The following is a 21431-nucleotide window of genomic DNA, read 5'->3' on the forward strand; positions in this document are numbered from 1 at the left end:
ACAGTTTTCTGCCAAAAATTCCAATAAACTTCTATATGAGTTGATCATTGTAACACTTGCGCTGCCCACGAGCAAGGCAGGACCCCGGTACTGAGGTGGGGAAGTAACAAACCACACACCCACAGCAGCGGATGCATGCCTGGCAAGCGGATTGTCAAACGTAGCCGGGTCTGGGTTGGAGAGAGTGGGTTAGTCGATACTTGTTGAGGTCTTGGAGTATAGAGTTCAGAATAGTCAAAGTCCGTTAACCGTGGTCTGGGGTTGGAGAGATCAGAATCGTTGAAGTCCGTATAGCCGTGGTCTGGGGTTGGAGATGTCAGAATAGTAGATGTCCGTATAGCCGTGGTCTGGGTTGGAGACATCAGCAGAGTAAAGGGTAAGCCGGGGTCAATAGCCAGAGAGATTCCAAAGACAAGCCGGGTCGGTACACGAAGGGTTAACTGCAAGAAAACACAGGACAAGGAGCAAGGCACAACGGACGTAGGAGCTAAAGGCTACAAGGAGTTATGCTCAGCAAGGATTGAGAGGAACTGCAGGGTATAAGTAGCACACAGGAACCAGTAGCAAAGGAGGCGGAGTGGAGGCACGACCTCCGTGGAGGCAAGGATTGGCTGCAGCAGACAAGTGGGCTAAACAAGTACTTGCCACGCATCTGGAGAATGGTGCACGTTGTCACGTACGCACCGCGTACGCGAAAAGCGCGGCGCATCCAAGTGGGCAGAGCTAAGTTCCGTGGCACTCTAGAAGGGATGCCCGTGCATGCACCCTATGTAAGCAGAGCGGGGGTGCGCACGCTGGTGCCAGAGCGGAGGTCTAAGATAAGACAGGAAAGGAGGGAACACGTCGCAAAAGACATGTTCCCCGATTCCTTACAATCATTTAGAGTCCGCTACTGAAGGGGGGTTTCTTTTAGCATCCTTCATCAGGGTCGTTCCCCTTTGGGGAACATTTGAGGTTATTTTGCCATCACCCCAGATGGCCAAAGTGGCTTCATTCTGTGCTCAACCTGGATGAAGTTTGTAATCAGCTGCACCTGTTCCTGACCTTTAAAGGAAGCAATTTCAAGTGAGCTGGTGGCTGAGCACTTACTTCTGGTCTTCATCTAATATTCTGTTATTCTTTGGCTTTTCTGAACCTCTGCCTGTACTTGTACTCCATTTGCCTTTTGCCTATCTCCTGCCCTGACCTTGGAGCCATGACCCAAACTACACTGCTGCATTCTGCCCTGACCTTGGAACCGTGACTCCGACTATGCTGCTGCACCATCCCTGACCCAGGCTTGTGATCCAAATATTCTCTTCAATCAGGGCTCCGTCCCAAGGCCAGTGGTCAGTGCCCATATCCTGCCTCAGCCTGTGGGTCGGCCTTCTGGATAGAGATGAGCGCTGTTACAGTTGTGTTCAATGCAACAGAGTTATTAAAGGGGATACATTATTTCACCCACAATCAGGGAAAGAGTTTAAAATTAAAACATATGTTAAAATAGATTTCGTAGTGTATCTAGTCAAGTGCACTGTGGGAGTATTTAAATAGGTGAGACTTGTCGTATGTTCACTCGCCGGAAAAGTAACACAAAATTCTAATGAGATATAATTCAGATATCTCACCAGTTCCAAGAAACTTTCAAGAACACAAAAGCATAGTTAGTCATCTTAGATAGCAAATCATAGAACAGGTTTTTGTTCCAAAGCTGTGAGATCGGGCACAGGCTCCCACCCCATCAAGCTTCAGCTTGTCTCTTGCCTGTGGAGCAATCCTGCGTCTATTTCATTGACCATGCTATTTAGACTCTTCCACCAGGAAGTTGGCTGCGCATAAACTTCTTGTGACGTTGTGCTGGTCGCAAGCACTCTGCCTTGTCTTGCCCCGGCGTGTTCTGGTTTTGACTCCTCTTACTTCTCTTACCATCGACCTGGCTATTGACCCCTATGATCCATACCTCTCTAATCCTTGACCTTGGCTAAGTGACCACTACGAGACTGTTTTTCCCCAGAGAAGGAAGGGAGACAGAGGTGCTCCCTAGCTAACGGAACTGGTAAAAAGAAGCTGGCAAAGACCCGCTGTTTGTAATTCCACAGCGAATCTGCTGACGCTGAATTAGCCGATGCCATCTGTGAGCATGGATACCATTCCGGCGCCCCCTTTGGTCTCGTGAGATTGGGAGTGATCCTCTGCCCAGCCAGCACTTGCCGGGAACTGAGACGCCATCCACATCAAATAGACGAGCCAGGGACGTCTGTGCCACAGATGAGAAGGGATACTCTCAGATTTATCCACTGTCTCTTACCACTTTCCTTCTGGTAAGTGGGCTTTTCACTTAGAGCAGCGGAGTTATTTGTGGGACTCACTCCAATGAGAGATTATTCACCTATCCGTGTCTTACGTACTATGTTGTTTTATTAAATGTATTTTATTTCATGCAGTTCATCTGTCACATATTTTAGCTTCCATTAATTAATCGTTTGTATTGTTTCTGTTTGTTTGTTCAGTGACATATTGTTATATTTTTCAGTATTACACTATGTATTGTGTTTGTTTTAATATTTCAAGTACATGATTCCATCTTCCTGGAGCACATTCCGTAATTTGATTCTACTGCCAGTCCTGGTTGTATATTTATTATTTATTTATTTTATGCTACATGTATTTTATATGTCTCAGGCGCCAGAGATATTATCCTTTTCACATCACTATTCTCTCTGTCCAGGTGGTCAGAGTTATATCTTAGGCAGCCACCTTATATTCTGATATTTGAATATTAGGTTACTCATACACCTTTCACCCATCTGGGGGAATATCACTTTAAGATTTAGCGCTACCTATTTGTTTTATCTATTGCACACAATTCTAATTAGATATAATTCAGATATCTCACCAGTTCCAAGAAACTTTCAAGAACACAAAAGCATAGTTAGTCATCTTAGATAGCATCTTAGATAGAAAATCATAGAACATGTTTTTTTTCCATGCACATACTGTAAACTTCTTGTGACATTGTGCTGGTCGCAAGCACTCTGCCTTGTCTTGCCTTGGCTTGTTCTGGTTTTGACTCTTCTTACTTCTCCTACCGTCGACCTGGCTATTGACCCCTATGATCCATACTTCTCTAATCCTTGACCTTGGCTAAGTGACCACTATGATCTGCACCTCTCCAACCCTGACTTGCCTACCCAAAACTATGATACCTGCAATCCGGGCGTGGCTTCGCAGCTCCAGTTCAGTGTATCCTATAACCACCGTGGCCTTGCCCTATCATCCTGTTTGCAGCATGCACTCGTTACAGTATTCTCAGCCCCAGAAACACGGACCCTGCTGAGGTGGATTGAGTCATGACCCTGCATGCCAACCTGTTCAAGGAACTGAAACTTTACCTGGATCAGAATGAAAGATGGATGGATCAGCTCTGGATCATCATACAATCAGCTTCGGACCAGGTACAGCATGCAGTGGCACCCCCTGCCACCACCGCAGCAATAGTACCAGAACCAGATTCCAACCACACTTTTTTTGAGCCACAACCTCCACTTCTAACCTCATGGCAGGAATCCACTAGCCTGTTACAGGTTTCTGAATCAATGCTCTATCAATTCGAACTATTACCTTACCGGTTTATCTCTCAGCATTCCCATGTGGCGTATATTATGTCCCTCTGATGGATTAGGCCTTGGTCTGGGCATCATCTATTTGGTAGAATAGACAAAATCTCACCAATAATCTCTCTCTATTTAATCAAGAACTCTAGCGGGTCATAGACACACCCGCACATAAAGTGACGGTTTACTCATACCTCTTGCACGTCTCCCAAGGCACCCGTTCGGTTGCACGCTACGCGATCGAGTTCCAGATTCTCGTTGCCGAGACTGGCTGGAATATAGAGGCACTTGTCGCATTCTTCTGGCAGGGGCTTTCAGAGAACCTCAAGGATGTGCTTTCTGCACTTGAATGGCATCCGAGTGTAAGGACTCATCGCTCTCTGCATCTGCATGGATTAACGTCTACAGGATTGCAGAGCCGAGAGAGCCCAGTGCAGAGGAGGCATTCGATATTTGCAACCTTCCATTCCCGATGACTTCCCGGAGCCTGAGTAACCGATGCAACTCAGAGGAAGAAGCATTGCAGAAGGAGTAACAGGTTTGTATGCACTGCTGGCCTTGCCAGACATCAGTCTCTTCTTTTTCCCAATAAGTTGGGATTCACCATTTCCCAGTGAGATCTGGGAGAGTCACACTGGGAACACTCTCTTCTTCTCCCTTGGTCCTATGTACTAGCCTTCTACTTCCCATCACTTCAACCAGGGAATCCTTCATGGACAAGACATGGACCTTCCTGGACTCTGAGTCAGGCGGCAACGTCATTGATCAGACTTTCATCAAGAAACACGGTATAACTTTCATCAAGAAGCCGTTTAGGGTAGGCTTGGAGGCAATCGATGTCTGGCCTCTACAGACAGCATTTATCTCCTTGGAGACAGTACATATAAAGTTAAAGACGGGTATGGATCATATGGAAGACATCCGATTGGACATGATCCACCCTCCAACTGTCAACATCATTTGGGGTTGAGCCGTTCCGGCCTGCCCATGATCTCTGATGCTTTCCGGGATGTCTTTGACAAGACTCAGTCTGAGGAGTACCACCGCACAAGCCCTTTGACTGCCCCATCAACCTGTTTCCCGGGTCTTTTACCCCCAGGGATTTCTCCTATCTGCTGCCCCTTCCGGAGACCCACGCCTTAAAGGAGTACATTCAGGAGAACCTTCAGAGGGACTTCTTCCGGAAGTTATCTTCTCCTGCTGGAGCCAATTTATTCTTCGTAAAGAAAAAGGACGGGTCTGTATGGCCGGGTATCGATTACTGGGGTTAAACACGATAACGGTAAAAAAAAACAGTACCCTTTAACACTTATCCCTGAAATTTTCGATCGCTTGCAGGGGGCATCCATTTTTACCAAACTGGCTTTATGAAGAGCCTACAACTTTGTCCGGATTCGCCAGGGCGATGAGTGGAAAATGGCATTCAATACTCGTGATGGACACTATGAGTACCTGGTAATGCCATTTGGGCTGTGTAACGCTCCGGCAGTATTGCAAAGCTACATTAATGAAATCTTCTGGGATCTTAATTTTCTCCAAATCAGCGCAGGAATATCCATGTCACGTGAAGAAAGTCATGAGATGCCTAAGGGAGAACCATCAATTCACAAAACTTGAAGAATGCCAGTTCCATCAGTCCAGCACTTCCTTCCTGGGGTACATAATTTCAGCTTTTGGTTTAGCTATGAACCCTGCAAAAGTTAAGGCCATTCTGGAGTTGCCACGTTCGTCAGTTTGAAGGCCATTCGCTGCTTCCTGTGTTTCAAAGTTATTCAGAACTTTTCTTCAGTCCTGGCTCCTATCACAGCCTTGACTGACAAAGGTGCAGATCCTTTGCAGTGGCCTTCTGAGGCTTTAATGGCCGTCGAGAAACTTAAGAAGGCATCCACATCAGCCCCAGTCCTGGTACACCCGGATCCCACTCTACCCTTCACCCTGGAAGTGGATGCACCTAATGTCGGGGCAGGGCTGTGCTTTCCAACGGAAGGATGAGAAGGCCAAAGCACATCCCTGTGCTTTCTTTCCCAAGCAATTCTCGACCATGGCGTGCAACTATGACGTATGGCGGGCAACTAGGAGCTCTTGGCAATTAAAATGGCGCTACAAGAATGGAGAGACCTTCTGGAGGGTACGGAAAACCCGGTTACTATTCTTACTGACCATAATAATCTTATATACATTGAGGGTGCCTGTTCTTGGCAAGCAAGGTGGTCACTGGTTTTTTTTTCACTTTTTAATTTTTTGTTATCTCTTATTTTCCCGGTTCCAAAAATATCAAAGCGAACACCCTCTCATTTCAATTCCTGGTAAAGATATCATGGAGGATAGATACATTGGATTCTATGGGGGCTATGCACTAACATCCGAGCTTTCGCGCTGGCTTGAAAAAAATTAGCACGTCCGATAAAAAATGAATCTGGCGGCGCGAGCCCATTATCTATCGGACGTGCCCAAATCTGGCTTATCGTGCGTGCAATGTATTTCCCCTCAGCTAGCGCACTGAAACGCCTGTAACATTTACATGGAGATTCTATATCTTCATGCAAGGCTGTTACAGGCGATCGTACACAAAATAAATACATTTTAATAATAGTTGTGGCAGGACGGCCTCGCGGCGGGGTCAGTAAGATGCTAGACACGATGGGAAATGTTCAACTATAGTGGTTTATTAGCCATAACCAAAATAAATTACGGGTGCACTGTCCCTTTAAGAAACTACTTTCTTGAAAATTAAAGCCTGTTCCCTTTAGGGAAACTAACTCACTTCTTGAGCCCTTACTAACAAGACAGCCAGCTAATCTGGTCATGCCCAAAACATATGCAACACAAAGTATAACCAATAAGTGTAATAATAAAGTCTTATCTGTTGCAGCTCCAAACAGCAAACAGGAACACGGTTCCGGGGAGCAGGCTGTGTCCAGCCTCGCAGCAATGTTTATCTTTATCCTGGGTTGGGGTCCCAGCTGGTCCCAGCAGCAAAGCTCTTCGCAGGACTGGGGACCAGAGCAGCAGCAGCTGCTACGGCTTCCAAGCCAGGATAGTTCTCTCCACCTTCCTGTGGAAAAACAAGCTCACCTTGTGTGAGCAACTTCCTGCTTTTTAAAGCACTTGTTTCACTCATGAGTTCAGCCCCTGTTTAATCAGTCTTCAGCTGTGCTTTCTCTGTCTGAGGAGATTAACACTCAGTGATCTGGCTGCAGCATCTCTCCATTCACTGTCACAGCCTACTGAGTCAGTGACTCTGTTACATAGTGTACATGAGCAGGTGGTCTCCGGAGCTGAACCGCAATGGTTTCAGGTCCGGGGACCCCGTACTTCAGGAGATACAGGCCCCGTTATGGTGTGCCGGTATCATCTGCACTTTGAAAGCTTCTGCGTCACGTGACCGGGACATTTAAATTCTGCAGGGGATATCGGCACCCCATAACGGGGCCTGTATTTCCTGAAGTAGGGGGTCCCCGAGGCTGAAACCAAAGCGGTACATCTACACTACTGTTAAAACACACATATCAATAAACAATAATTCCTTAACGTAGCGGCTTTCTGCAATGGTAAAGAAGCTGCATTAATGTACATTTTAATAATAGTGTGCGGGAGCAGAGGGTCCGCTGAGCTGAAACGCATTGATTTCTGCCTCAGAGACTTCCTGCTTCCCGAGTTACAGGGCCAGGTATGGGGCATCGGAGGCCAGTGTCGTCGCCATCTTTATAGCTTCCAACACACGACGTGGACGCTATAAAGATGGCGGCGACACTGGCACCGATGCCCCAAACCGGGACCTGTAACTCGGGAAGCAGGGGGTCTCTGAGCCAGAAATCAATGCGGTTCAGCTCAGGAGACCCCCTGCTCCCGCACACTATTAATAAAAATACATTAAAGCAGCTTCATTACCTTAGCGGCTAACCGCTAAGGCAATGAAGGGGTTAAGGCACAATAGCATGTTTATTGGGGACAATTGCCCCAATAAACATAGCAATATACAACACACATCCCCCCGCCCCCTAACACATACAATACAGTAGGGCAAACTAACTATTATCCAAATATGGATAATAGATTATTTGCCCATTATTAAATACATAAATCAGCATAAATAAATTGAGCTCTACTTACCCCCTGGCAATGATGAGCATCCAGTCACCCTCCCTGCCCCCATTTATTTGTACAGTGGGATATATATGCACAGATTAATTGCATCATGTACACACTCAATGCAATTGTGTGACATTTGATATACATTTGTCTAGCTGCTGGTTTGTTGGGAGAGGAGATAGCATTTATTTTTAAAAGTGCTGCTGGATTAATTTTAAGATGCAATGTACTGCTGGTTTAATGTTATTATGTGATAATTATGAGATTCAGCTTTGATGTTTTTATGTATATATGTTTATGTAATCCTTAACCATTTATTTGTATATTGGTGTTACAAATAGAAGAAAGAAGACACACGTGGATTGTAATGGTTTATTATTTTATGGTTACCTTTAGATTGGTTCGAGAGCTTCCGGTATCCTCTGGATTTCGGTGAGTGGGCATCTAATGGTAAGTAAACAAAAGAAAAGTATATTATTTTAACTTTTGCAGGTTTTTCTGATTTTTTATTTATGTGTTTTTTTTTTTTTTTTTCATTTAATGCCCCTGAATTGATCTATGTCCCTATGGATATACATAAATTCAGGGACACTGAATGGGTGTATTGTATGCGATTTTTTTGATGGAAATGCATTGTTTTGTATGCTCTTTATTGCCCCTGTATGTTATGTCTATATATATGGATAGACATATAGGGATAATAAATGATTGATTTGCTAATGTTTATGTTTTTTTCCTGTATTTCAAATGTATTTAGTTGCTTGATTTGTACAATGTTGTGTGTGTAATTTAATTTTTATTTAGATACATGTCATTTTTAATGCTCATTGCTGGAGTATATTTCAGGGGCTTGCTTTTGAATAATGGCTTATTTCTGGTAGTTAGATTTCTGGTGGTTACTTTGAAGTAGAATTATTTTGTCAATGGTTTGGATTTAGTAATTGAATAGTGAATTGTATAATTGATTTGTATTGTATTGTAATTGATCTAGGAAATTGATTAATTGATTGATATACATTTGTCTAGCTGCTGGTTTTTGGGGAGAGGAGATATCATTTATTTTTAAAAGTGCTGCTGGTTTAATTGTAAGATGCAATGTGGTGATTTTCAGATTAAGATTTCCTGTTTTTATTTATGCATGTTTTATATGTTTCATAATGGGCAAATAATCTATTATCCATATCTGGATAATAGTTATTTTGCACATTACTGTACTGTATGTGTGTGTGGGGGGTGGGGGGTATTTATGTATTTAAATGGATAGGACAGGTTTATTTTTTTTACATAGAGGGTTGGTTCCTTTTGGTCTGCGGGGACCTCTGGAGACCACCTGAGGTCTCCTTGGATGCTCACGGGTACCAGGCTGGTGTGTACACAGGGGACACCTGCGGGGAAGAACTGGTGGCCCCATCTGTGGGGGCACCGCGGACCCATAGGGACCACCCGTGGGCCACCAGACCCCCGTGGCAACCACCCGAGGCCCTTCAGACACCTGTGGGTCTGACCTGGGGCCCACCAGACAACTGCGGGCCTACTCGTGGAGACCCCATTGTGGCCCATGGTGACCCGCGGTGACCACCTGGTGGACCATGGCACCTGGCGGGGACCACCCGTAGGCCTACAGATCCTGTTTGAAAACTTGTGCTGGGCTACTGTGAGGTCTACAGACACCCGTCAGGGCCACCAGGGACTCCCGTGGGCTTGGGTATTAACCCTGTATGTAAAATAATAAATCAGGTATTTATAGGGGGGCACAGGGGGTGGGTTATGTAATGTTTATTAAATATAGTGCTGTTTATTGTGTTTAATGGGGTGGGGGAAGTGGGTAATGTCCCCAAGCCAGGCAGTGTTACATGACTGATCCCAGCTTTTATGCACAATGCTATACACCCCTGAATTTGTGTCTTCTCTACCCGGTTGGCAACGTATATAATGAAGATAAAGAGAATGTAGACTACATGGGTGACCCCAGCTTGTATACACAATACACCTATGACATTGGTTCAACACCACCCGTTTGGCAAAGTTTATTAACTTTAATTCCCCTGTAGGGCGGTGTGGGGGGTGGTGTGTAGTTATAGAGGTCCCGCGCTCTCCCCAAGTCATTAAAATTAAATGCTGGGGAATTGCACAAAGCCTCCATAATATACTTACAGTACCTTCCCTTCCAGCAACATGTTGTCATGGTAACCCGGCATCAAATTACCATGGCAATGTGATGTCACATGACCCTGAGCGTCATTTGACGCCAGAGCTGAGCAGGTGGGATGGTGTGAAGCACCAAGGAGAGCAGCCTGGTATAGTGTACTGTATGCCTGCCATAGCCCGTCAATGCTTGTACAAATGCGCACTAAAGCGTGACTTGGCGCATGCACACTACCGGAATTTATAGCATATTTTTTTTCCCAGAAACAAAACTTTTAAATCGAGCATCAAAAGATAAGGATGATGTTCGATGGAACTCTAAAATCACTTTTTTTTAAACGTTGTCTTTTTTACTTTTATACAGTCAGTATCACCAGCTTCACGCTTTTAAAACTTTGCCACGCTACAGTATTATTTTGGACAACACACCATGGGGGGGCACATGCACTAAGCAGTGATAAGTTGTTTAACGAGCGCAAAGTGCTTTAAGAACGTGATATTGCACTCAGCCCGATTCACAGAGCTGTGATAACAGGTAATTTGCGCTCTAAAACTGCTTTTTTTCAAGAAAATGTACTAAGGCCAACAAAACTTGTACGATCAGCTAAATGTGCTTATTTCTGCCAGTCTGCGCGATTCTCAAAGCACCGCTAACTGATCATGCTTTTAAAATGCGCTGAGAAAAGCACATCAGCTAAAGGCAGGTGCAAAATCAGCAGGACTTAGAAAAATGTCTTTGTTTCCATTTTTGCAGACACACCATCCATACAACAGCCGGCGGGTATCCCCGGCTCACCCCACAGTTTTCACTGGGTGATCCCCCCTCCTCCTGCCCCCTAATACATACACTACAGTAATGTGCAAAATTACTATTATCCACATACATAATGCATTTGTTAAGAAAACACAACTTTCCAAGTTAGTAGGTCCTTTCATTCTACTGGATATAGATCCAATGTGGTCTTTCTCCCTCCTAATAGAGGTACTATAAATGAGAATTTGAATCCTACTGTAATAGAGGTATATTAGTATTTTATCTGGTAGTGTTAGGACTTGCGAACTGGGTCTGCCTTGTCGTGGCTCGCAAGCTTACAATGCTTTGGCCAAAGAGTTAAACTAATGACCCTTTTTCAAGAGAATATATAAGTATTTAACTGTGTATTTTTGTCATGTTGGATGTAGCATGGGCTTCTCTATCATCTGTAATAATGCATTTGCACATTTAAAATACATTAATCACAATAAATAAAATAAATACACCTTGCACTCACCCTTCTTGCCTGGCTGCCACGTTGAAGGCCATCCTCATCTTCATCACCGTCCATGTCCACTTCCGGTGCTGCAAAACATACACAAGAATAAAAAGAGCCAATGTAATGTCCCCTAACCCTTTAATCACCTTACCGGTCCTTAACCGCTATAGTAATTAAGGGGTTAACCCACCCTCACCCACCACTCTGGAGGCCTAACCACCCTCCCCCCACTACCCAGCCGGGAGGCCTACCCACCTACCCTTGGGGACAATACCGCACTTCCCCAACCCTCGCTACCCACAATGAACATCACTATATTTAATAAACAATACATAACCCACCCAACCTTGTGCCCCCATAAATGCATGATTTATTCTTTTATATACAGGGTTAATACCCCAGGCCCACGGGAGTCCCTGGTGGTCCTGGCAGGTGTCCGCAGGCCCCACAGTGTACCAGTACTCCAGGGTCTGGAGGCCTCCTGGAGGCCACGGGCCTCCAGGTGGTCCCCGTGAGCCTCAAATGGGGTCTCCATAGGTGGGCCCGCGGGTGCCTGGGGTCCCCGGGTCAGCCCCACAGGTGTCTGAGGGTCCTCGGGGTTGTTCCCACAGGGTCTCGGGCCCTCGGGTGGTCACTATGGGTCCGCGGGGCCCCCACAGCTGTGGGGCCCCCAGTTATTCCCCGCAGGTGTCCCCCGTGGGTCAGCAGCCTGGTACCCGTGGCGTCCGTGGGCCCTCAGGTGGTCTCCATAGGTCCCCGCAGACCTAAGGAACCAACCCTGTATGTAAAAAAAATAATTTTTCAAAGCGTCAGGGGAGTTTGTCTCGAAGTCATAAAATAGAAAAGCATATCATAGTGCAAAAATGTTTAAACAGTGAAAAAAGGTGAAAATTGATCCAAAATGACTACTCACATTCTAAGTAATCAAATCAGACATTCATCCAACTTAAGGGGTGGATGCGCCCTATGTGTAAACAGCAGCCACCAATCACAACCTCCAAAGGAGAAAAAAGAGAGACCATATAGTGTAGAGGTAAAACAATTATAATATCAAATACACGATTCAAGGCTTACACTTCATACGGTCGATGTGGGCACTCATAGGTAGCGGTTGACGAATATCCGTGGGACTCGCGATTCCTCGGGGTACTCATCAGGATGAAGTCGCAATAGAGAGCGACGAAACGCGTAGAGTGTTCCAGTCAAACATCCAAGAGAGGAGGAACACGAAAAATCCACTGATACCATCTGATCCGGTAGTCCCCGGCGCACCGGAAGTGACATTTCGGGAGCCTGGGAGGCTCTCGGCGTGCCGGAAGTGAAGGGACGAAAGCTCCGGTGTTGATCCAAGTGTTTCCAGAGAGAGCGGAGGTGAACGAGTACCCTGAGGCATCGCGAGTCCCAGGGATATCCGTCAACCGCTACCTATGAGTGCCCACATCGACCGTATGAAGTGTAAGCCTTGAATCGTGTATTTGATATTATAATTGTTTTACCTCCACACTATATGGTCTCTCTTTTTTCTCCTTTGGAGGTTGTGATTGGTGGCTGCTGTTTACACATAGGGCGCATCCACCCCTTAAGTTGGATGAATGTCTGATTTGATTACTTAGAATGTGAGTATTCATTTTGGATCAATTTTCACCTTTTTTCACTGTTTAAACATTTTTGCACTATGATATGTTTTTCTATTTTATAACTTCGAGACGAACTCCCCTGACGCTTTGAAAAATCATCCAAGAAAAGACAAGAGAAACAGTCTTTTTTCAAGGATTGTAGTTTATTTTGAAGTTTTTTTCACTTTATATGCACTTTAAGTAGGCACGTGTATTATCACTGATTTTATTTAATCACATTGTCACTTTCACAATAGTGGTTATTATTATATTTTGGGTTTGTTTGAGCGCTATTGTCATTGTTTTCCTCATGTAAAAAAAATAAACCTGTCATATACATTTAAATAAGGCTTCTCATTAACCGTCCCTAGACTCTGTGATACACACTAGTATGTTCTCAGGTATACACAACCCCATTCAATGTACTCGTTATGGTGTGAAGGAAGATGGGTGATAAAGATGATCAATATATATATATATATATAGATAAATATATATACTACACGGCCTTGTGCAAGTACAGACCCTTCAAAGGTTTCTTTGCCCTCCTAGTTCTGATGCAGTAAAGGAACTCCTCCCAGAAATTCACAGTCAGGTAAAAACTTCCAGGATTTATTAAAAAATAACACTCATAAAATAAAATAAAACAAAGTCCCATTGGATGTAGCAAATACTTAGGGGCTTGTCACCAAGGTGTGCTCCCCGCCTCCACATCCGGACAACGGGCAGTGGAACGCACCACTGGAATGCACCTCTATTCCTCCGCTACAGTGGCCGCAAAGGGACAAAAAACAGTCTCTGAAAAGTTAGTATCCAGTTCGAGCAACGCGTTTCACCATAGCTTCCTCAGGCTCTCCATACTCCCCCGATGTCTGTGTTGAATCATATAACCTCCTTCGTCCGTTACGTCATTCGAAACTCCTCTTTTGATTGACAGACCGCCAAAAGTGCTGATTGTCTCATGATCACATCCCTCCTTCTCGTATCCTCCTCTGCTGGGGCAAAACTCAGCGCTTGCGTGGTGTGTGATCATGAAGTATAACCTCTCCCATTGCCCATAGCCTGTTCCTAGCGCATGCATTGTACAAGTTCAGATGTGCATGCGGTTCTAAATCATGTAGTCCTTGTATGGTGGAGCCTCAATAGCTAATCAAACTGATCTGGGGATAGCATTGTCTCTATTAAATGTGCACATACAATAGAGTGAAACAGCCTCATTATAAATTATACAACCTATATGCAACAAATATCATATGAACCTACACAGAGTCAATATCATAAACCACATAAAACTGATCCCATAGAACCCACACAGGACGGTTACAAATAAAAAACACAAAATCAAAGATTATACAGTATATCATTCCCATTTAGAACAATTCCAGTTATGCCCACACAGTGTCAATATACACATAATAGCATAGGTCGTTGTAGGTAGATGAAAATATAGAGCTATAGTATATCCCTTAAGGTTAAAAATACAATCATGCATCTAAATACGATACCTCCCAGCTGGTGGATAAATAAAGTATTGGTGAACTCGATGCAAAAGTGATGAAACATATAAAATAATACACTTGCGTGCCCTAAAAATAACCATTAAAACATCATTAAAAAATCACATGTAGAACAGATCTCATGGTACCCACACAGGTTAGAAGCCAGTTAAAAACATAATTCATAGGTCTTAGTATGTAGCTGGAGAGAAATGGCTGTGATACCAGTCGTAAGGGTAAAATACCACATCTAGATACAATCCCACCCAACTGATGGATTAATGGTGGACCTGATGGAAGAGTGATACCACACGTAAAGTTAAAAATACATACATAACTAAAGGGTTCGCACCTAACAGATGTCCCAAAGTCTAAATCTAGATTTAACCCTATGTGGCTGGGGTTAATACTCATATTCAATACATAATTGTATCTAATAAAAATTACATATAGATGTAAATATTCATGCAGATTCCATAATACCAGTAGGATCCTGAAGTCTATAAAGACTGTGTATTAAACCCATTCTAAAAGCCAGAAAAGTGTATCTACAATTCGTAATCGGTATAGATAAACCATGGGTTGATAGAATGATGAGACACTGATGTTTCTGCTGATGGAAATTATACTCCCCTAACTGTAAAAGGGCAATTTGATCAGATAAATGCCCCAATGTCTATGTCCAGGTTGAGACCCTGCGGGGCTAGGGTCTTAAGCTTGTATATCCAGAAAGTCTCCCTACGGCTCAGGCTAAGTAACCTGTCGCCTCCTCTAACATCCTTAGGAATACATTCGATGGCCCTATAGATAAGACCTGAAGGATCGGCTCCATGGGCAATCTCAAAATTTCTTGAAACACTGTGCGTAGCTAGTTTTCTCTGGATGTTGCACATGTGCTCCAGCACGCAGACCCTCTAAGGTCTTGAGGTACAGTATGTCCCACGTACTGGAGACCACATGGGCACTCCAGGAGGTACACAACGTAGAGTGACCTACAGTTCATAAAACTCTTTGTTACAAATTCTTCTCCTGTGACATTAGATTTGTATTTCGTTTTCTCCTGAGTGCACGCCTTGCATTTAAGGCAACAAAAAAAAACCACTGGCTCCTCACCTCTGTATTTACTTTACTCTTAAGCATACTTGGTGCCAATCTATTCTTTAAATTTGACGCTCTTTTAAATATTATTTTTGGTCCATCTGCTGTAACACTTTTCAAAACAGGATCCTTCTGGACTAAATGCCAGTGTTTTTTGATTATGTGCTTAATTCTCCCAGCATCTCTATTACATTTTGTTATAAAAGGAACATTAGAAACAGGATTCAAAGCCTTTGTCTTAGTTAAAAGTAGATCTTTCTGGTCAAAAGCCGTGGCCTTATCTATAGCTTTCTCTATTAGGACTGGATCGTATATTTTATTTTAGATTTTTTCTTAACATTATTTTTATTAACATGGTAAAAAATAAGGTTAAGTCTTACTGTAAGCCGCTTCCTTTTTTTTCTTTCCTCTATTCCCCTTTTCACTATTTATTATTTGACTTTTACAACCAACTGGGGATTGTCTCCCTTATTGTATAGTGAATAACCTTGTAAGAACTGTGATAGAGATGCAGGCAATCTGTGAAAGAATAGCAAAGGCCTGAATTGCCATTCCCCCTTAGGCCAGCAAATATTTCATATTCTCAATAAGTCTTTGTCAAAATCAGTATGCATTACTTCCCTTATATATTACAAAATGTGTTGTTGATTCATTGTAATATCAATAACATGTAATTCACACCTATTGGCAATAAGGTAATTGGAAGCTTCTGGTAAGCTTTTGAATATACAGCATTTAATAAATCCCTAACATACAGTACTTTACACTAAAAAAAATCCAACACATCCAGCGAATTGCTAAACTATATTAGTAGAGCAGAACTATGTTATTTGATAAATAAATACATTTGAAAATATTATCAGCTTATGTCATGAACAAGTGACAATATTCCCTAACATCCATAGAATAGATGTCTGTACTCTATATGATACAGACTGGGTCAGACAGCCCCACTCAGTTGGTGATAAGGATTGTATAATTAAACTAGAGGTGCTTGAAGACTGCAGGGACCCACAATTCCCTGGTCAACAGCAACTAAAAAGAAATAATAAACAATGTAAGTATTTACATTAGTTATTTTCATTATACATATGTAGCCAGGTTCCCCGTGGGCTACTAATCTGCCCTGCCTAACACATAAGCCCTGGTACCAGTCCAGGCAGCTTTAGGCTTAAATCCATGCTCTTTGCTGCTGCAGTAAACAACTCCCTTGAGTGACAGGGGGGGCGGGCCTAAGGCCTGGTTCTGCTCTATCAGGGGCTGAGACTTAGGACCCTCCCCTGGATACAAAAGGGGCTGCTGTCTAAATTTAGTTCTGTTGTCTGGGTTCTGTGCTGAGTTGGAAGTGTGGAGGATACATGCAAGCTGTGAGGGATAGGAGCAAGTGCTGCCTATGATTGTACCTCTCTTGCATGGGAGATGAGATGACTATCTGCTGCAATAAAAAACCCGTTATACCACTGCTACTGTGTGTTCTATAGGGGTCCCTGCAAGATGGAGCCACTGCACTGAGAAGAGAATGTAGTAAGCACCAAATGCCAGTCATGATAATCCCCACTACCACCTTGTTGCTCAGAACCTCGTGTGAGGCAGACAGGTAGCACCAACACAGGTAACCACAGGAAATCTCCCTTAGGGTGGGGAAGATGGGTTAAACATACATTAAATATTATACAAATGCTGAGTGGATAGTGAAAAGGGGCATACAAATTTATAACTACAACTGCAACTATTGCTCTGTAAACATACAAACAAATAAAAGTCCATAAATCCAAAATATACTTATCCACCACTATAGTCAAATGCTGGATGAAGCAAAAAAAAAAAAAATAGCACAGTAAAAACAGAAACAAAACAAAAACAAGTAAAATATAAAAAAAGCCGGGAAAATAAAGAAATACAGAAATGGGGAATTTATCCACTACCAAAATAAAATTACTAAGAAAGGGGGACAATGTTTTGAGGACAAACACCTTATTCAAACCCTTCTCACAAGCGCCTATCGGACCATGGTGCTTCCTTTTGTGATCAGAAAAAATCAGCTGTTGTGGTCCTTCTCAAATACCTCAGATCATCAGACCATCTGTAGTTGCATGCACTGTCTGTACTCTTTTCTGCTAAAGGTGATATCTAAACATTGAAATAAACAATTTCCTACTGCCTTTAAAACATGTCCGTTATGAAAAAGACTATACAAAATTATTATCAGTGGTTATTTTGAATGTTAAATGGTAACTGTATGTAAGAGTGCAGCTTTTCTGCTGCAACATTATCACCATTACAAATAAAACTGAAGAAACTGTGTTTCTGTTACAAAATACCTAGTGTGACTATATTAATATACAACAGGGAACTATTAACTAAAACTTTCCTTGCAGCCCGGTTCAAGTTACTCACAGCCAAGAGTAAAATCCAAATGTAGAATGTCGAGTAGAACGTATGCTGCAAAGGGAATAGTGCAATCCAATTTGGGAAGTGATACACGTTCCCCCACTCCAAAGTACAGTAATAAACTCACAAATGTGTTCCTTTAAACAAGTGCAGCATAAACAATTTCTTGAAGTATCCTCCCCTCCGGTTCTCCTCTAGGAACAGACACCTCTCCTTTGACTTATACAGACTCAGACAAAAGAAAAAAAGGCACTGATAATATAATACTGTTTTTATTTAATAAAAAAGTATAAAAATCTATATGCTATGCACACATATTGTTTAAAATATAAACTATATAGGAGAGACCACCAAAACAGGAATTAGAGAGCTACCATGCAGTCTCACCACCCAGGACCCAGATTGTAGTTACTTCCATGTCATGTGACTTGGTCCTTTGTCTTGCGGTATTTCAGCTAAGCTCCATCTTCCTGATGTTAGTCAATTAGACAGTGACATTATATTGTACAGGCTGGCTTTCCTGCAGTTGTTAGGCAAATTTTTTATCTGGAATCTAAAATTACTTGATATTTTCTGGGGTTGTGTTCATCCAATTTCCAGAAAACGTGTGCAACACACCCTGAAAAAAGGCAATTAAAAAGGTACAAAAAAAAGGTTGTATTATTTTATTCAGTGCAAACAAGCCACACACCAGAGTTGAGTAGGATTTTGTATGCATGTTTGAGGAACATACAGTACAGCCTAACATACAGTATCAGATTAGCATGACGGACCAAATGGTCAGTGATAACATCATGTGACCACATCATATAAGGCAGAAGAAAAATGACAAATTGCACAAGCAAATACGGAAACGTATTCACAAAAGTCACAAAAGCCAAAGATACCGAGGGGTCTATACTGTATATCTGCTACGCTGGTGCTGCCCGCAGACCATACTCGTCCCTTATACTGAGGTGGGGACGTATATGTGCACGCACCCGCAGCAGAAGGAGCATGTCCGGAGTGTGGTGTTTTGGCGCTGCCAGGCCAGGTGTGAATAGGTGTAGCAATACTTGCCGGTACCGGTACAGAAGAGACTAAGTGGTTGCCGTTAGCCAAGGTCAGGGAGAGAGAGAAGCTGCAAGGTCAAGTGGGAGCCGGGGTCCAGAGCCAGAGAAGAACATCCACCAAGCCGGGTCGCAACCTGAATAACGAAGAGCAAAGGGAAAGCCAGAATAGACGTCCGTAAGCAGAGACTATGTCGAGCAATGTGAGAGAGGTAATACAGGTACTATATACTGTGGCTGACCAATGGGGAGCAGGGGCAGTCCTGGAGGAACACGAGGTGCTGTTATGGATTGGTTCCTATGACAGGCAGCCAGGTGGGGAGCTTTAGGGTTGAGTAGCAGCCTATGTGAATGTTGGGGGCGTGGTTTCACTGCTAGTGCAGTGAATAAATTATCTTCGTCTGGCGCGCGCTCTGTAATGTCGGAGAGCGTGTGCCCAGGACAAATGGCAGCCGCCTGGGTGCGGAGTGCCTGTGGGGCAGCGGTGGCCCGTCGGGGATGACGGGGAAGCCCCAGATCCATGGGAACCTGGTGGGACCGGCGGCAAAGACATCCCACGGCAACGGGAACCGTAGGAGGTAAGGGGGTCACGCTGCGATTCCCATGACCCCCGAATCCTCACAGTACCCCAACCTTCAGGGTTGGCCCCAGGAAGATCCTCCCACGGTTTGGATGGGAACTTCTTACGGAAGCATTTGAGAAGTCCTGGTGCGTGAATGTCTGTAAGAGGTACCCAAGACCTTTCTTCGAGTCCAAAGCCCTTCCAATGTACCAAGAATTGGACCTTACCCCTGGAGAGACGGAATCTATTATAGCTTGGACTTCGTACTCTTCGTTGCCCTGTATGATCACTGGATCTGGTTTAAGAGTGTGGTCCGGAAAGAGGGGACTGGAAATTAATGGTTTAAGAAGAGATGTGATAAAAAATATTGGGAATTCTCATGCTTTGAGGTAATTGAAGACAGAAGGCCACCGGGTTTACCTGCTCCATGATAGGAAATGGGCCAGAAACCTAGGTGCCAATTTAGGGGACAGGGTTTTGAGGTGAATGTTTCTTGTAGACAACAAAACCTTATCCCCTGGCTTGTAACTGGGTGACGGTCGGCGATGAAGTTCAGCTTGGAGTTTCGAAGTCTGGGAGGACTTTTGAAGCGCTGATTGTATTCTGGACCAAGAGTCCTGTAATAGTGTGATGCGTTCATCCACGGCTGGTACTCCAGCGGAGATATTGGAAATGGGCAGGCGAGCCAGATGGAATCCGTAATTAATAAAGAACGGCGTCTCACGAGTAGATTCATTACTGGAGGAATTAAAGGCATTATCAGCCCAGGAAAGTAATTCCGACCAGTTGTCCTGCGAATCAGAGACGAAACACCTCAAGTACTTCTCGAGAGATTGATTAACCCTCAGTCTGTGTTACTCCGGAGTAGCCCGCAGACCAGACCTGTCCCTAGAACTGAGGTGGCAGGTATGAATACACACACCGACAGAGCGAGGGACGTGTCCGGGTTGTGGTATTAGATGGTGCCAGGCCAGATGGGGTGTATTGCGAGAATACTTGCCGATACTGTTTTCCCAGGAGAATGGTCATTGCCGTTGCCGAGATCAGGGGTAGGAGATGTATGGAGGAATCGAGATGAGTGCCGAGGTCGAAGGGAGCCAGAAGGTACTTAAACAGGAACAATCCGAAGTCGAGAGCCAAAGGGGGTAGTCTGCCAAGCCGCGTCTAAACCGAGAGAATCAAAGAACAAGCACTGTGAAACACCCATACAAAAACTATGACGAGCGAGGAAGCACAGAACAGAGAGGGTATATAAAGCTGGAACAGCCAACCAGGAGAGGGGGCGTGCCTGGAGGAGCCCAGGGAGCTTCAGTGCATTGGCTGCTGTTCTTAGAGCTCAGGTGACACTCAGCAAGAGCCAGATTGTAACCATGCGGTGTTTGGGGGCGGAGCCTGAGTGGGGATAAGTTCAAGGGCTTTTGTGTGTGCACTGTAAGTCCAACGTGTGCATGAGAGGAAGCAACGTGGGGTGCGCACGTGCATGCGGGGCGGTGATTCCGCGCCGACGGCTGCGGCGCAGAGCGAGGAGGAAGAACCTCGTGGAGCGTCCCACCATGCCGAGGGGTTAGTGATGAAGCTGAAGGGGGCTTGCGTGGTTGTAGTGGAAGGATCTGAGCAGTGTAAGGAGAGAGCCGTGAGCTCCGCCTGAGACGATGTGTGATCACATTCCTAACAGTACCCCCCTCTTCAGGATCGGCCTCAGGACGATCCAAAAACGGCTTGTCTGGAAATTTCCTCCTAAAAGTCTTCAGGAGGCTGGGTGCATGGATGTCTTTGAGCGGAACCCAAGACCTCTCCTCGGGTCCGAAACCCCTCCAGTGGACCAAAAACTGAAGCTGCCCCCTGGAGATGCGGGAGTCCAGTAAGGCTTGTACCTCGTATTCCTCGTTATTGAGTACCGTGACTGGATCTGGCTTGCTGGTCTGTTTAGGAAAGAAACGATTGGCAATGTGGGGTTTTAATAGCGAGGTATGAAAAACGTCTGGGATCCTCATGGAGGGTGGTAGTTTAAGGCGAAACGCCACTGGGTTAATCTGCTCCACGACGGGAAAGGGTCCCAAAAACCTAGGTGCCAGTTTAGGGGAAGGGACTCTCAAGCGGATGTTTCTTGACGAGAGCCATACTAAATCCCCTGGC

The sequence above is a fragment of the Ascaphus truei genome, chromosome 1 (genome assembly GCF_040206685.1).
Source record: "Ascaphus truei isolate aAscTru1 chromosome 1, aAscTru1.hap1, whole genome shotgun sequence".
NCBI classification, from domain to species: domain Eukaryota; kingdom Metazoa; phylum Chordata; class Amphibia; order Anura; family Ascaphidae; genus Ascaphus; species Ascaphus truei.